The 17634-nt window shown below is 38.0% G+C and overlaps 1 pseudogene; it reads right to left on the bottom strand.

Annotated features, from left to right (window-relative positions):
* Positions 1-7302: 7302 nt before the first annotated feature.
* LOC100795499 (anthocyanidin 3-O-glucosyltransferase 5-like) lies at positions 7303-9371 on the bottom strand (annotated as a pseudogene).
* Between the last annotated feature and the right edge of the window lie 8263 nt (positions 9372-17634).

The following is a 17634-nucleotide window of genomic DNA, read 5'->3' as shown; positions in this document are numbered from 1 at the left end:
AACACAACCTCTTAGATACAAGGGGGCTGCTTAGCGGATGTTGCAGAAAAATTATGCATTTCCATAATCGGTTTAGTTGGCCTCTGCCCGCTAAGCCTAATGATTGTCGCAACAGATGTGCGCTAAGATCTACAGGGTCGCGCTTAGCGACACCATGAAATTCAAAAAATTCACTAAGTATGGGGGCTTAGCGAGCCAGGCTCGCTTAGCCTAATGGCTGCCGCAATCAAATGAGCTTAGCCGAGAGAGGTTCGACTTAGGCACGACTTTCAACAAAAAAAATTGACTAAGTTACCTGGGCTTAGCAATTCAACCTCGCTTAGCCACAAGTATCTCAATAGGGGGATGAGTGTTCATCCTCGAAAGATGCACTCGCTTGGCGAGTTCGTCTGGAAATGCATAGATTCAAGCAATTTTTTATGAACTCGCTTAGCGCAGCAGGCGCGCTTAGCGAGTTCATCGCGTTTTCCAGAAAAAATGCATAAAACGAACTTCATTTTCTTCTCTTTTTGAGCCTCTAAAAGGCATTATTGAACATGCAAGACAATCAAAAATATCTACAAAGCACAATCATATATAAAGTCCTAATTTTTACCTAATCTAATATCATGTAAATCCTAAAGATTGAAAGCTAAAATCTATGGTTTTCTACCCTAAGGTTCAACAAAATAAAAGAATAAAGGGAGTAAGGAACTTACTTGTATGGTTGATGCTTTGATGCGTGAAGATGCAGAAGAAGGCGAAAATGCAGGAAATTGGGTGCGAGAGAGAAGATGCAGGCAGTTCTAAAAATTTTGGGCAAATGTGAGTGTAACTGACGTTACACTCACTTAAGTAATTTTCGAGCCTCTCGCTTAGCGAGCCGAAGCACTAAGCGAGCCCGAGAGACGTTTGGTTTCTCAAAGAGGGTCGCTTAGCGGAACCGTGCGCTTAGCCAAAACTTGAAATTCAAATTTCAATATTTTATTATATATATATATATATATATATATATATATATATATATATATATATTTTTGCACAGAGAAAGGGCTTGGCTTAGCTTGCAGATAGGCCCACTTAGTGACTTCTACAGATCAAAAAACCCGCAACTCTCGCTAAGCCTGGTTCTGGTCCGGCTTTAGCTAAAATAATGCATCTTGATTACAGAGGGGTAGGCGCTTAGCAAATTATGGATCGCTTAGCGCTACTTTGGCTGCAAGGAATTGGGCTTAGCTGGCATACGTTCCGCTCAGCTCAATGAAACCCAATTCTGGCCGCATGGAAATGAGCTTAGCGGCGATGTGTCGCGCTTAGCCATAGAATACACTACGCTTAGCGAAAAGGCCATCGCTTAGCCTAATTCAGATCGAATTGAAATAGGCTTAGCTCAGCCTTGGCCAGCTTAGCGGACCAAATCAGCCTGAGATGCAAGGGTTGAGCGCTAAGCGCGAGAGACTCTCGGCTTAGCGCATGACCAAAGAGGTGCTTAGCGCGAGGCTTGCACTTAGCGAAAGGACTGTTGTTCAGAAAAAAATTTCTAAGTTATTTTTCAGTCCCTTCCTCAAGAAATCAAAACCCTTATATCTATCATTTAAAAACAAGCTGATATATCCCAATGTAATGATTATGAAGCAAGTTCCACATGATACAATGCATAAAATAAAACAAACTAACATAGATTAGAACTGGGTTGCCTCCCAGGAAGCGCTTCTTTAACGTCATTAGCTTGACGCTTTTACCTCAATGGGCGAAATCACGTTTTGGTTCTTACTTCCAGAACCTCCTTACCCACTTCCATTACCTGTAAACAGACATTTTGTTCTGGAGCAGTCTTGTCTTCGACAAACAAATCAAAATCAATTTTCTGATCTTCAAAGCCCAGCTCCAGCTTCTTTCTCCCCATATCAACTATGTAGCTCGCAGTTAACATAAATGGCCTTCCCAATATTACAGGAATGTCATTATCTTCACAGATATCCATTACCACAAAGTCTTCCGAGAAGATAAAATGTTTTACTCTGACCAACACATCTTCAATTACTCCATATGGTTTGGTAATGGAGCAGTCAGCAAGTTGTAAAGTCATCCCAGTGGGCATAATCTCCAACTCTCCCAACCTTCTGCACATGAAGAGTGGCATTAAGTTAATACTAGCTCCCAGATCAATAAGAGCATTTCCCACAATGACTTCTCCAATTGAACAAGGAATGGTTACACTCCCAGGGTCTTTATGCTTGGGTGGAAGGATCTTTTGAATCATAGCACTACAATTTCCTTCCACAATAATGTTTTCCTGGTGAATATACTTGTGTTTCCTTGTTAACATATCCTTTAAAAACTTGGAGTAGAGTGGCATTTGTTGTAAAGCTTCTCCGAAGGGCATGGTTATTTCCAGTTTCCTGAAAATATCTAAAAATTTCGCCAATTGGCGGTCCTTCTCCTTCTTGGAAGGTACCACAAGATATGGTACTTTCGCACCTTCATTCACAGCTTTGTCTCTTTTCTTCTCTCTAACTTGTTCACTTCTACTCCTCTCTTCATTCTCATTTTTTTCTTCTTTTTCATTTTTTTCATTTTCTATTTCTTTTTCTACTTCTTTTTCTTTTTCTTGGTCATTTAATTTCTTTTTCTTGACCATTATTTGTTTTTTTTCCTGATTGCTTTCACCTCTCACATCATCTTTCTTTTTATCAGTACCTTTCTTTTCAGCAACTTTCTTCTTGGATACAACACTATCCTCATCCTCCGCCTCGACAAACCTCTTACTTCTTGGATAACAATGATTTGACATTGTTACCTGCATAAACTGAGTCAAAGTCTCCTCTAGCTTAGTAGTCCTCTGAAAGATGTTAGGCACTTGTTGGATTGGCCTGTTAGAAGGTCCACCCTGGTCTTTGTTAAATTGATTGCCAGGGTGCGATCTCCACTATCCTTGTTGGTTATAAGGACCCTGCTGGAAGCCTGAGAATCCTCCTTGAGTATATCCTTATCTTTGTTGATTTCCCATATAGTGAACTTCTTGAGTGTTTTCTTCAATGGGAATACATTGGCCTGTTTCATGAGCCTCACCACATATGGTACAACTTGTAACCTGCAAAATAGAAGAATGTGTAGGTTGACCAATAGATAGTTTAGTTGGCAACTTACCAAGTGTTTATGTTAAAATCTCAAGTTTCTTAGAAAACAACTTATTCCGTGCCAACAAAGCATCATGTGATGATAGTTGTAACAAGCTTTTCTTTGTGGGTTGATGAACTCTGTCGCGTAGAATGGCATGATCGTTGGCTGAAATATTCTCGATTAGCTCAGTTGCCTCTTTAGGGGCCTTCAGCTTTATTTTTCCCCCTGCTGAAGCATCTAGCAGTTGCTTGGTTTGTGGTCTCAGCCCATCTATAAACATATTCAATTGAATTGGCTCAGAGAACCCATGGGTGGGAGTCTTACTCAATAAACCTCTAAACCTCTCTGATGCTTCACTCAAGGACTCGTCAGGGAACTGATGAAATAAAGAGATTGCAGCTTTCCCTTCCGCAATCTTTGACTCTGGGAAATATTTTTTTAGAAACTTTTCAAAAACTTCTTCCTAGGTTTTCAGACTGTTACCCTTAAATGAGTGGAGCCACCTCTTGGCTTCTCCTGCCAAGGAAAATAAAAATAGACTAAGTTTAATAGCTTCATCTGGCACGCCTGTAATCTTTACAATGTTACAGATTTCAATGAATGTCGCCAAATGTGCATAGGGGTCCTCATTTGGTAGTCCTTGGAATAAATTCCCCTGTATTAAATGAATCAAAGAATGAGGGTAGTTTATGTTGTGAGCTTGCACTTCAGGACGTGCAATGCTGGTAAAGAATTGTGGCACTAAACTGCTTGAATAGTCCTCCAGGTAACTCTTTGTTGGTGTTCATCTGCCATGGAAACGGCTTCAGGTAAATAGGTTGCAGATTCCCTTGATGATGGTGAGTCAGGTGATGAAGAATCAGAAAAATGAGTTTCTTCCTCAAGAATGGACGCTACTGTCCTATCTTGCAGTAATTTTCTTCTCCTCTCAGCTCTGTTCCTTCTCAATGTAGCTTCAATCTCCAAGTCCAGAGGAACTAAATTGCCTGTGGGAGATCTATGCATATAAAACACTAACAAAAACAGCAGTTATCCAGTTCAAAAGGAAAACAAATATGAATTGAAAGTAAATATTCACAGTTTATCAAAGAATAAAGAATAGACACCTAGGACTAAACTAACTCTCCAAATAGAAAGAAGTTCCCCGGCAACGGCACCAAAAACTTGTTGGAACCTGGCAAGTGCACCGGATCGCGCAAGTAGTATAAAACGATAAGAACCAAGTATCGAACTCTCGGGGAACTTGTGTTACTTGGTAAAGCTATATTCAGTGAATAGGTGTCTAGTATGAAAAGAGATGTGTCAACTATGCACAGGTATGTAAACTAACTATTAAAAGGAAAATCACGTGAGTAAAGGTGTGTAAAGATAAGTAGACAACACGTTGGTCTTCCTATTAGGTACCTAATGTTAAAAGGATATTCTCTACTTAACAATGCACATGTGTTCTATGGTGTCTCCTGAAATGCTAAACCCCGATTCCTCATGATAGTCTAGCCTAATCCTGATTAAGCATCGTCATCAGATTCCTCTTGTTGGACTAAACTCAACCAGAACCGCATTAAGACAAACATACAAATAACTAGGTTACTGTACCCCGATTCCTCGTGATAATACGATAAACTAGCCCCATCTTATCAAGTTCTGATGTTCCCACTGTTGAATGATCCTAACAAAGCATGCATCTACGTGATCAAGACAATAGCACACTGAAATAACGTACTGATAGCACAGAGAACACATAAAACATCATTAAATAGATATACCGGTATTTACATCAAGTACCTACAAGGAAGAACCGAGAGAGGATTTAGCTCTCCATATCTGGGAAGCTTCCTTTACAACAAAGAGAAGAGAAAAATGAAGGATTGAAGGAATACAAGTAGTGGGGATGTCTCCTCCACCTCTAGAACCTCACAATCACTCACAAACTCATCTCAAGCTCTCAGGACGGCTTCGTCTTCAGGCTCCGGTCTTTGCAGGTCTTCGCACAACAAAATCTTTCAAACTCTCTGGATTCAGACCCTTCTCTCTCTAGAATCTCTCACATGCAGAAGCTCTTCGAGAAAATGGCCAAAATCCTCTCTAAAATCTGATTTCAGGCTTAAATAGGTGGCTTTGTTTGTGCTAGCACGCTGAGCGCAACTATGGACCGCTCAATGCGTATTAGTGGATTTCGGCTTAGCGCGTGTTTTTCTCGCTCAGCGGATGGACTGATGCGGTGCTCTTAGCAGGCTGAACCCTTTGCTCAGCGTGCATGCATAGCTCATCCTTCTTCCAGATTCTTCCTTGCGATTAGCCGAGGAGATGGTGCGCTCAGCAGATGGCTCGCTATGCCAGCAGATTGGCTTAGTGAGAGGATGAAAATTAGCACTTCACAAACTTGCCTAATTAACCTGAAATTGAGAAGAAATGATTATTAAACACACAAAATGGGAGTACTAAGTATTTATTACCTATCTTTAACAAAAAGTAATTACAACACTACAAAATAACCATAAATTGGAGGAGTTTGATACAATTTACACAGGTTTTATACACAAAAGTTTGTCGTATTCATCGACTAACATTCACTATTGAAGAAATTTTGTTTGCAGTAAGGTATGTGATTAAAAGAGTTAACTTTTGACTCTTCGGTTTTTTTTTATAAATCTTGATTTTGGATCTTCGCTACTGAAGAGATACAAATATTGTTTGCTAAGCAACAAGAACAATTGAAGTCTATGCAGAGAAATCGAGGACCATGCTCAAAAAACTTCTCATGAAGTCTTGACTTTCAAAGACGTTGGCTTCAAAGACGGTTCAAAATTGTCTTTGAAAGTGGTTTAGAACCATCGTTATAAGGTCTTTTTGCAGTGGTACCACCATCCCCACCTACCCCCAACACGTGGTATAAGCCTCTTTCATCTAATATGGAGTCACCTATTGGTGACATTTCACAAAATCCAGTTTTTTTTATGTATCCACCACTCCTAATCAACCCAAACATGTGTTATAGGCCTTCTTTATCCAATGTTGAGCCCGCTAACAATGAAGTGGAGTCACCAATTGGTCTAGAAAATATTCAACTAAATGAATGAGAAGAAAATTTAAGTTACAAAAAAACTTGTATAGCATTCTCAACGAAAGAGGAAACGATTCTCATCCGGTTGTGACTCAATGTGTCAAAGGATTCAATTATAGGAGGCAATCAATCATTAATCCAATATTGGGCAAGAACGAAGGAAGTGTACAACAATGACAAAGAGCACGCATAGTTTACAGAAAGGGAGGTCACTCAATTGAAATCTCGATGGAATTGAATCCACCCTCCATTTCAAAACTTTAGCGGTTGCTAGAAACAAGCAGTTACGCATAGGAAAAGTTAGAGTTCAGAGAAAGACGTCATGGCTGATGCACATATGATTTGCTCACAAGATACAGGTAAAAAATTCTAAGTAAAGCATGCCTAGTTGTTGTTGAAAGATGAAACAAAATTCGATGCAGAATTTATGGGAATTGAAAGTCTTCAAAGAGAACCAAAGTTTATGCCTCAAGTGGTTACTCATCATCTTCTAACCCAAGGACACCATTGAAGTTGAAGAATATGAAACGCCATCACTAATGTCTCACCCAATAGGACAAAAAACAACAAAAAGGAAGCACTTCTAATTAACAATTCGATCCGTTAGGCATAGAAAGTGTAATGAACGACAAAAATACCAACACTGCAAAACTTATTCAATTAAAGGAGTCATAGGAAATGTGTATGCAAGAACAAGAGAAGCATTTAGAGTATGGAATTCTCATGAAAAACACATCTCACATGTCTGAGAAGCAACTTCAAGACCACGAAAAGTATTGTGACTATAATAGGAAGAACCATGGGTTTTAAATGAATAAGTCAATGTTGTGTTTTATTTAATTTTAGTTGTCTAGGTTAATGTTGTGTTTGTTGTTTAATTTTAGTTGTGTAGGTCATTGTTGTATTTTTATTTTAAATTCAAATGTCATGTAATATTTGTCATTGACCTCGATCTCATTATAAAAAATACTAACAATTGCAAAATTAGTTATTGGAAAACTAGTTGTTAAAAAACTAAATCATTAGAAAACTAGCCGTTATAAATCATGCACGTTATAAATCATGCATGTTATATAAATTGTGCAATCTTTTGTCATTCTCACCGCTTCTCATAAAAATCACCCATTATTCTTCTCTAATTTCCAACTCTTCAATTCACCATATAATGGATGGAAACATCAATTTAATAAACATGATCCACTGATTATCAAATTTTTCATACAACATATTTTTAGTTAAGACACAAATTTCTTCGCGTCAAATACACTTTCCCACTAAAGAAACATTATACGTACAAACTACTAAACTTAATATCCCACTCCATCAATTAAATTACTACTTTGACGGACAGAATAGGCATGTAACAATGAAAAGGCACGAAAGGCCATGCATAGGACTCCCCACAAAACGTCTCTTTCAGCCTTCAATTGTTTTTGCCACTTGAGACAGTGCAGTATAGGACGAACCACCCACCGACAAAGCCTTCAATGCACTTCGTTGCACCTCTTTCACTCTCTCCCTTATCTCATTCTTCTTCACATTTTCATTACCCGGAATAACCTCCCTCACCATCCGCGCTATCTCCTCCCTACGCACCACCTTCTTCGTCGGCAACACCGCAGTCCTCACGGCAACGCCCAACTCCTCCGACAGCAACGTCGCGTTCATCTTCTGCTCCGCGTAGAGCGGCCACGCAATCAAGGGAACACCGTTGGTCACGCTCTCAAGCGTGGAACCCCATCCGCAGTGCGAAAGAAAACCCCCAACAGAACGATGCTTCAATATGGTTACCTGTTGGGACCATTCTGGAACCAACAGGCCCAAATTGCAGGTCCTCGATAAGAACCCCTCTGGGAAATACATGAGCCCCTCATCCCCCTCGCTTTCACTACTCCCAGTGGTGAAGAAAGCCGAGTCCGCAGCTCCTTCTGTAGGTGCGCGCACCACCCAAACAAATCTCCGTTCACTCAACTCCAACCCCCAAGCAAGCTCTGTCGTTTGCTCATATGACAACGTTCCTCCGCTCCCAAACGACACGTAAACCACCGATTCATTGGGTTGTTCGTCGAGCCACTTCACCAGCGACTCATTGGAAGAATTTTTTTCTAATTCAGACTCTCTCACTATGGGTCCCACAGCATATATTGGAATCTTCATATTCAGTGCCTCACTTAACAAACCTCCCTCCCTCCCTCAACGCTTCAAGGTCTTTATATTGAAGCTCTTCCCACGTGTTAACCAAAATGCCGTCGCTTTGCGTGATCCTGTTCCCTATTCCAAGAGCCTCTTTGTACTGCTGGTCGTTCCGGTCGAGCATGGGGTCAAACACGTCCTCCGGTCGAACCGCGTTGCAACCCGGGATTTTCAACGCTTGCTTTTGGTCAACGAATTCTCCTTCTATTTTCTCATCGAGCACTGGGGAATACACAAGCAACGCTAGCATCCAAGCGTGTGAAGCGTCGAAGACGTAGCTGAGAATGTTGAGTTCTCTTGCTATTGGAATGGCCTCGGTGCTGAAAATATCAAAGATGAGTGCGGAAGGGCGAGGGGTAATTTTGGAAATAATGGATCTGATGGCGGGTTTAGCTTCGCGCATCATGACGCACAAGCGAGTCACGTGGGTGGCGGCGTTTTCGTCGATGAGGCCAACGAGGTTTGGTGGAGGGATACAGATGACGTGGCAGAGGGAGGGAGTGAAGGCTGAGTTTAGAATCTGCGTTTCGGTTTTTGAGGTTTGGGAAGTAACGGCGAGAACAGTGACGTTGAAGTTGTGGTGAAGCACGAAGCGCTTTCCAAGCTCAATGACTGGGATGAGATGACCAAGACCGGGGCTTGAAACCAGAACCACGTGTTTGGGTTTATGCAGTTCCATGAAGCAATAATTAATATTTGAGAACAAGCAGTTTAAGCTCTGTTGACTGGGGTGTGATGTGTGTGAATAGGCTATTTAACTAGAACGCTTATATAACGACAAAAGATATACACAGATTTCTCTTAAAACATAGTACCGCACTAGTTCTGTATATTTTGGATAATAGTTTTAGGAAAAATGTTTATTAGAAAATCTGAAGTTTTCTATAACTTGATAAAGAAAGGAAGACATGAAAAATAGGCAAATTGCTCTCTTTGGGGTACTTTTACAAACAATTTCTCGAAATGGGATTGTTTTGAAAGTATTTCCTGCATGGGGCACTTTTGGACGTAAATGCATGGAGACACAAAGCAAACCACCACAGGAACGGACGAGTTTGCTGTGTCGTGATGGACTTGTCATCCCCATTGGCGATTTTGCCATGCATGGGGAACCGCCAGTCAAACTGACGAGTTCCACCAACTAGGCGTAGGCGTAGGAGGAGGTCAGATTAACTAAGTTTGTTTATCCTCTTTGTAGGACATTGCTTCCTTCCTCTTCCAATTACGTGGTTTCTCTCTTCTTGGTAAGTGTTTCTTAACTTGATAATTTTAAATATTTTTCTATATTATATATATATATATATATTCAAAAGATTAGAAAACTCTTCCGCCAAACCAACAACAATCCAAGATCGTCAAACAGAGATAAACAATCTAAAAAAGGAAGTAAAAGAACTTCATCAACAACAAGAAATTCATCAAATCATTCTTTCTCAACTTGAGGAAGATAGTGATTCTGAAAGTGTCAACAACAGTGAAGAAAACCAACCAGATAATCTAGAAGATGATATGTTTATGGGATTAATCAACAAGATTAAAATCCAAAAATTTTACATAAACGTAAAAATAATTATTAATGATTTTGTTTTAGATACAATGGCCCTATTTGACACAGGGGCTGATTCAAACTGTATCCTAGAAGGATTAATTCCTACAAAATTTTTTGAGAAAACTTCAGAAAAATTAAGCACAGCAAATGGCTCAAAATTAAAGATTAATTTTAAGTTATCAAATGCAATCATCGAAAATCAAGGTCTTAGGATTAACACAAACTTTCTTTTGGTAAAAAACCTTAAGAACGAAGTGATCTTAGGAACTCCCTTCATTAGAGCCTTGTTTCCCATTCAAATATCTAATGAAGGAATAACTACAAATTATTTGGGAAGAAAAATTATATTTAATTTTTCCACTAAACCAATCTCCAGAAATATCAATCTTATAGAAAATAAGATTAACCAAATCAACTTCTTAAAAGAAGAAGTATCTTTTAATAATATCTAGATACAACTAGGAAAACCCCAAGTAAAAGAGAAAATTCAATCTTTATTAAGTCATATAGGATTGACTGTCTGTTCTGATTTGCCACATGCATTTTGGGATAGAAAGAAACATATTGTTGATCTCCCTTATGAGAAAGACTTTAGGGAAAAACAAATTCCCACAAAAGTCAGGCCAATTCAAATGAATGAAGAACTTCTTCAATACTGTCAAAAGGAAATTCAGGATTTGCTTGATAAAGGTTTAATCCGAAAAAGCAAAAGCCCGTGGTCCTGTGCGGCTTTTTATGTCAACAAACAATCTGAGCTTGAGCGTGGAACACCCCGCTTAGTCATAAATTACAAACCACTAAACCAAGCATTACAATGGATTAGGTACCCTATTCCAAACAAAAGAGATTTACTTAATAGATTAAATTCTGCAAAAATATTTTCAAAATTTGACATGAAATCTGGATTTTGGCAAATCCAAATCCAAGAGCCAGATAGGTACAAAACGGTGTTTACTGTACCTTTCGGGCAATACAAATGGAATGTGATGCCATTCGGACTGAAGAATGCCCCTTCAGAGTTTCAAAAAATTATGAATGATATTTTTAATCCTTATTCAAAATTTATCATTGTCCACATAGATGATGTTTTAATCTTTTCCCAAAACATTGACCAACATTTCAAACATCTCCAGACTTTAATCCATATTATCAAACAGAATGGTTTGGCAGTCTCCAAATCAAAAATAAATCTCTTCCAAACTCGAATCCGATTCCTTGGTCACCATTTATATCAAGGTACAATCATTCCAATAGAAAGGTCAATAGAGTTTGCTAGCAGATTTCCCAACCAAATCTTAGACAAAACCCAGTTACAAAGATTCCTAGGTTGTGTAAATTATGTAGGAGAATTTGTCCCCTATTTAAACAATATTGTCAAGCCGTTACATGATAGGCTGAAGAAAAATCCGCCTCCCTGGTCTGACCTCCATACACAAACAGTTAAAGAGACCAAACTTAAGGTCCAATCCATAAAATGTCTGTATCTTCCTATTCCACAGGCATTTAAAATTGTCGAAACCGATGCATTAGACATAGGTTATGGTGGCATCCTCAAACAAAGAGTACATGGTCAAGAACATGTCATTGCATGTACATCAAAACATTGGAATCCTGCACAATTAAAATATTCAACTGTTAAAAAAGAAGTTTTAGCAATTGTTTTGTGCATTTCCAAAATTCAATCGGATTTATTAAAACAAAAATTTTTAATCAGGGTTGATTGTAAATCAGCCAAAGATATTTTACAAAAAGATGTTAAAAGCCTTGCCTCAAAAATTTTTGCTAGATGGCAAGCAATTTTAAGTGTCTTTGATTTTGACACAGAATAGATCAAGGGCACCTCAAATTCTCTACCTGACCACCTCACATGTGAATTTTTACAGAAAAATACTGATGCCTCTTAAGGTGTCCAGCTCCTCCCGGAGAGGAGGTAGAACAAGTAGTAAAGGAAAAGAAGTTCTCTTGGCTCTACCAGAGCCAGTAATCAAGAAAACAACCTTATCATCCTTTGGGTCACCTACCCAGACTGGGTCATCAACCCAGAAACCAAAATTTGAAGGGTCAATGACCCAAATAGCTATCGTCAAACCTGAGTCATCCACTCAGGAATCCCCCAAACCAGTAACAGCAAAACAGACCGTGGCTGACTATGCCTGGTCAATCCTAACTCTTCAGGCCTTAGAAGACATAGGCCTTACCAAAATCCCAAGATTAGCCAAGAAAACCTGGGCAGAAATGGCCTTAGAATCAGACGATGATTTTGAAATAGACCTCCAAAAACAAATCCAAAAGACCAAACAAACTAAAACAGTTTGTAACGAGAAAGAAAAACAACTGTTGGCTCAACAAGACCCAACACCACAACCCACCAACAACTATATTTCAAAAAACAAATTCTTTAATGTCCTACAAATGGAGCCAGAATATTGGGACAAGAATCCTTTCAAAGCAACCGCCAAAGTCTTCCCCCAAGGGTTTCATTATAGGCCAACAGCCCTCAATAAAACTAGACAATTTTATGAATTCATTCTAGTGGATACAAATTCAGTATCCATCAAACATTTCAAGGACTCAAAAGACCCGAGCCTAAACACCCACTCCACAATCCAAATCCTGAAAGTAATGCAGCCACGACATTACGGAACCAATCTTAACCAACCCAAGAAGTTTTTTGCACCTTTTGACCCAGCAGGATACACTTATTGGGATTACATTGACGCCTAGACCAATGTGTTTTGGCACCAAAATAATAAATTCAAGCATTCGTGGTTGATTTACTTTAAAAACAATACTGTTTACAATTTTCCAAACTGGTTTCTCCAATGGTGGAATTATTTTGGACCAATACCACAAATATTCCCAGAAGAAGTCCAACAGGGATTTCAACAGTTCAACAAATTATTCAACAGCCAGGAATCAAGAATTCCAGCCGATTTAAAGTACTTTTCCAGCTTTGCTTTGTTATGGATCTTTTCATGGCAATACAGGTATGGGAAAACCGAAAACCACAAGCAATATCCGTCGTTACAAAGACATGCTTTTGTAAAATGGTGGTCACAATTTGATACCTCAAAGGCTGCTCCAGATCAAGTCAAGAACTGGTTCGAGAGCCACCCTGAATTCCTCAAACCTGCTGATCCAAAGACATCATTATTTCTGAATCAGAAATCTCAACTCGCGACATTCTTGGCAAGCTCAAAATCCAAAGAAAGTCTTGCCCAGAACCTCAAGGAAGTTCTCCAGCTGCTTCAACAAGAAGAAGATGAAGAACCTTCAAATAAGGAGGCCGAATCGTCAGAGGACATTGATGACCAAGATGATGATCCTTTCTATCAAAATGAGGATGATTGTTTTGGTATCTCACTAGAAGATGATTAATTAGTTGTAATAATCAAGAATTATTGTAACTGATCAATCCGTTCGAAGATTAATTTTTGCAAACTTTGTAATAGTTCCGGTAAACATTACTGGTACTGTAGAAACAGTAATCAATTGGTCTATTTAAAGGAGTCCTCGTTTCCTTTGTGAGGCACCCTTCAGATAGCCTTATTTTCAGGTTTTAGAGAGAGAGGCACTTTGCATAGAAAAAATCTTTGTAAGCTTTTCTTTCAATTTGAATAAATTTAAAGTTTCTTTTTCACATCTCTCCTCTCCCTTTACCGATCCTGTGCGGCTCTACCGCCGCTTCGGTCTCTTTGTTTATGAAAACCTGGGATTTGTAAGGCGGTCTCCGGTGTGCCCTTGATACTTGTTTTTAAAAGTTCATATTTTAATTGTCCGCTCATCATACTGCATTCTTACTTCTTATTTGTCCGTTTGGTCCTTTTTCCACTGATCTCTAGTATCAGAGATAAACATACAACTTAGTATATATATATATATATATATATATATATATATATATATATATATATATATATATATATATATATATATATGCTAGGTTAGTTTCAGTTAATCTGATAATATTATTTTCTTTAAATTTTGTAAATTAGTATAGTATTATTTGTTTTATATGTACATGCTACGTTTGTTTATCTTACGTGGTACTTTTAAATTTTAAGTTGTACGTTAAAATATTAATATTATTTGTGTTGTATGTATATGTTATAAATTTTAGTTGGTATATTATTATTTGTGTTATACGGTGCGTTAGTTTTAGTTGATTTATTAATATGATTTTGTTGAGATTTTTTAAATTTGTATGTTATTATTTGTGTTATATATATGTTTATGTTAATTTTAGTTGTTATGTTATTATTATTTGGTTTAGATTTTTTAGGTTTGTATGGTCTTATTTGTGTTATATATATGGTATGTTAGGTTTAGTTAGAATGTTAATATTATTTAGTTTACTTATTTTAAATTTTTATTGAAATACATGATACGTTATTAATGTTATATATATACATTGTTTAAATTTTTATTTCTATAGTAATTTTTTGATTTATTTGTATAATATATGTTATTTAATTTAAATTTTATTAATTGGAAAAAAAATTTGGTCATTTATTTAAATTTATGTATGTATTTTAATTTTTAATTTTGTTATTTGTAGAGTATTTTAGTTAGTAATTTAAGTTTTGCATCTATTTTAATTTATTTGGTATGTATATTTAAATTTTATTATTTGTATCATATATTTTGTTGTTGAAATTTATGTATTTTTTTATTTATTCAGATTTTAATTATTTGGTATGTATATTTAATTAATTTCTTGTAAGTGTACTAAATTTATGTTAAATTTTTGTTGTCAATTTTTTGTATTATATTTTATTTTACAGTATCAATGGCATCTTTGTCGTCATGTTCATCAAGTATACAAATTAAGTCTAGTCCAATAGATGGAGACATTTTATGGATGCAACCTAAGCATGTTTCAGAACATGTTTGGAATGAGAAATCAGACAGAAAATTATACATCAGACGAGCTGTCCCCATTTATCAAGGACAAGAAGAAATACCAGAGGAAATTATTCCTCTGCTTCACCAATCTGGTTTTTATTAGATAATGAAGATGGGCTACCTAAAAATAAATGCGTCATTAATTACTGCTTTGATTGAAAGATGGAGGCCCGAAACACATACGTTTCACATGAGATGCGGAGAGTGTACGATTACTCTTCAAGATGTCTCTGTATTATTAGGTCTACGTGTTGATGGGACACCATTAATTGGTCAAACTAATTTTGATTGGGCTGAATTATGTGAAGAATTGTTGGGAGTCAGACCACAGGAAGGTGAACTTCAAGGCAGTGTGGTTAAATTAAGTTGGCTGGCTCACCATTTTTCACAAATAAATAACCATGACGGTAACGTAGAACAACTACAAAGGTTTACTCGTGCATGAATCCTTAGATTCATAGGAGGTGTCCTTTTTGTTGACAAGAGCAGCAGCAAAATTTCCCTAAGGTACCTGCAATTTTTACGTGACTTTGAACAGTGCAGCACGTATGCATGGGGACCTGCCGTGCTTGCTTTTTTATATACAGAGATGTGCAGCGCCACCGATTACAAAATTAAATCGATCGGAGGTATGTGCATCTTAATCCAAATGTGGGCATGGGAACGATGCACAACTTTGGCTCCAAAGAGGACTCATCCCGTAATAGAAAATAAACCACTCGGAAACAGGTTAGTTGTTTAAAAAATAAGATTTCATTTGAAAATAATTAATAATGTAACGCGTCGCCACTGATGATTTCATATTTTTTTGTTGGTGGCTACGACGTGAAAATCAGCATATTGGCAATGATGATCTGCTAGTTTTTCATCACAAATTGGATATCATGAAATGACATGAGGTAAGAAGATCGTAATGTATTCGTTAAATAATAAATAAAATGTCATGCTTAAGTAAAAATTAACAACTGTGTTATTGTATGTAGTTTCTGTGGGAGCCTTACACAACAACTGTTATGTTAGCGTTGCCTCCAATTTGTTTGGTTGGTAGTGTAGCGTGGTGTGCGATGGTGCCACTCATTTGTTTCCATGTTGTTGAGTGGCACCAACCCGATAGAGTGTTGCGACAATTTGGAATGCAACAACCTATTTTCGAGTGTCCTTCGCAACCACTGAATATCCATGGCCTAACGCTGAAAGGCAAACAAGATGAAAATTGGTTCTAGCTGTTGGCCCCAATAATCAATCAATGGAATAATCGAGCTGAGTTTAAGGTCAACGTTTATCCTTGACAGGAGGGCCTATTGAGTTTTAACTCCGACTACATGGTCTGGTATAGGCAAAAAACGAAGATGTTTGTCGATCCAAAGAATGCAAACACAACTACATTGGTATTTATTTCTTTTTGAATATTTAACTTCAAATTATTTTTTAAATCATCGGCATTAATTTCCTGACCCTAATAATTGCAGGCTGAAGTTGCGGAGACATTACAGTATATCGTGTCACCACAAGGGAGGAACACATGGACAGTTGATGATCTCGTGCCTTATGTGGAGAAGATAACGATTTTATCCGAAGAGCAAGAGAGAATCACTGAGCCTATGGCACATGGTCCAGCATCAGAGCATCGATTTCCACCACAAGAGTTTCACATGCTTCAGTCAAGTGTTGAAACTCGGGGTTTTGGCAGACAAAGGGAGGTTGTTGAAGCGGAAGAATTTTCCCAACAAATGGAGCAGTGTGGCCATGGAATGTATTACACGCCACTAACATTTTCTCAGTATCCTTCACAGATGTATCAGTATCCTTTTGAAGGTCACGACACTAATATGTCTGCAAGCGAACATTCGTTTGGTGGTGTTGTGGAAACACATCCTCATTTTTCATGGCCGACTATGACCCCTTCACAACAACATGATGCCCCAATGGCAACACCTAACGCCCCATTGGCTCTGCAATGGAATGTACCCGGAGCAATACCTGATATGGGTGACTTATTAGGTGTTGATTTGTGTCACGACTTTTCTGCTGAGGTTGAGCAAGTAGAAGCGGGGAGACATCACGGCAGAAGAAATCTTGATCGTCAAGCGCGAAGATGGGATCGACCATGCGACACATCCTCATGTCATCACGACACCATAATGAATGATTTTCATGTCTCTGTTTAAATTTGTTGTTGTATGTTTCTCATTTGAATTTGACACTTAATCTATCGTATCTCATTTATTTTGATTTATTAATGGATACAGCTTATGGCGCGCATCAAACTATAATAATACATAAAGTTTAAAAAAAGTCTACAGTAGACAAACGAAAAAAAGTAATGGTACTAACTAACGATGAACACCAATTTCAACTTCTAAATGTAATTTTATTTCATTACATGCATCAGTCTGGACTTTTTCCACCTACCTATTTGCTCAAATTATAAGGTTCATCATCAGAAGTTGCATACACTTCAAGGTTTAGCGTTTACGATTTATGGGTAACGGCTTAGTTAGGGTTTAGGGTTTATGGGGTTACGTGTTTAGGGTTTAGGGTTTAGGGGTAGGGGTAGGGTTTAGTGTAAGGGTTAAGGTTTAGGGTTTAGGGGTAGGGGTTAGTGTTTATGGTTAGGGTGTAGGGTTAGGGGTAGGGTTTAGGGTTCAGGGTTAGGGGTAGGGTTTATGTTTTAGGGTTTATGGCTTAGGGTGTAGGGGTTATGTATAAGGGGCGATGGTTAGGGTTTAGGGCTTATGGTTTAAGGTTTAGGGTTTAGGGTTTAGTGTTTTCTGTGTAGGGCTTAGGGTTAAACTACATAAGCCATTAAGAGACTGCTACA

This window comes from Glycine max, chromosome 12, assembly GCF_000004515.6.
Source record: "Glycine max cultivar Williams 82 chromosome 12, Glycine_max_v4.0, whole genome shotgun sequence".
NCBI classification, from domain to species: Eukaryota; Viridiplantae; Streptophyta; class Magnoliopsida; order Fabales; family Fabaceae; genus Glycine; species Glycine max.
This window is presented reverse-complemented; position numbering and strand designations above follow the sequence as displayed.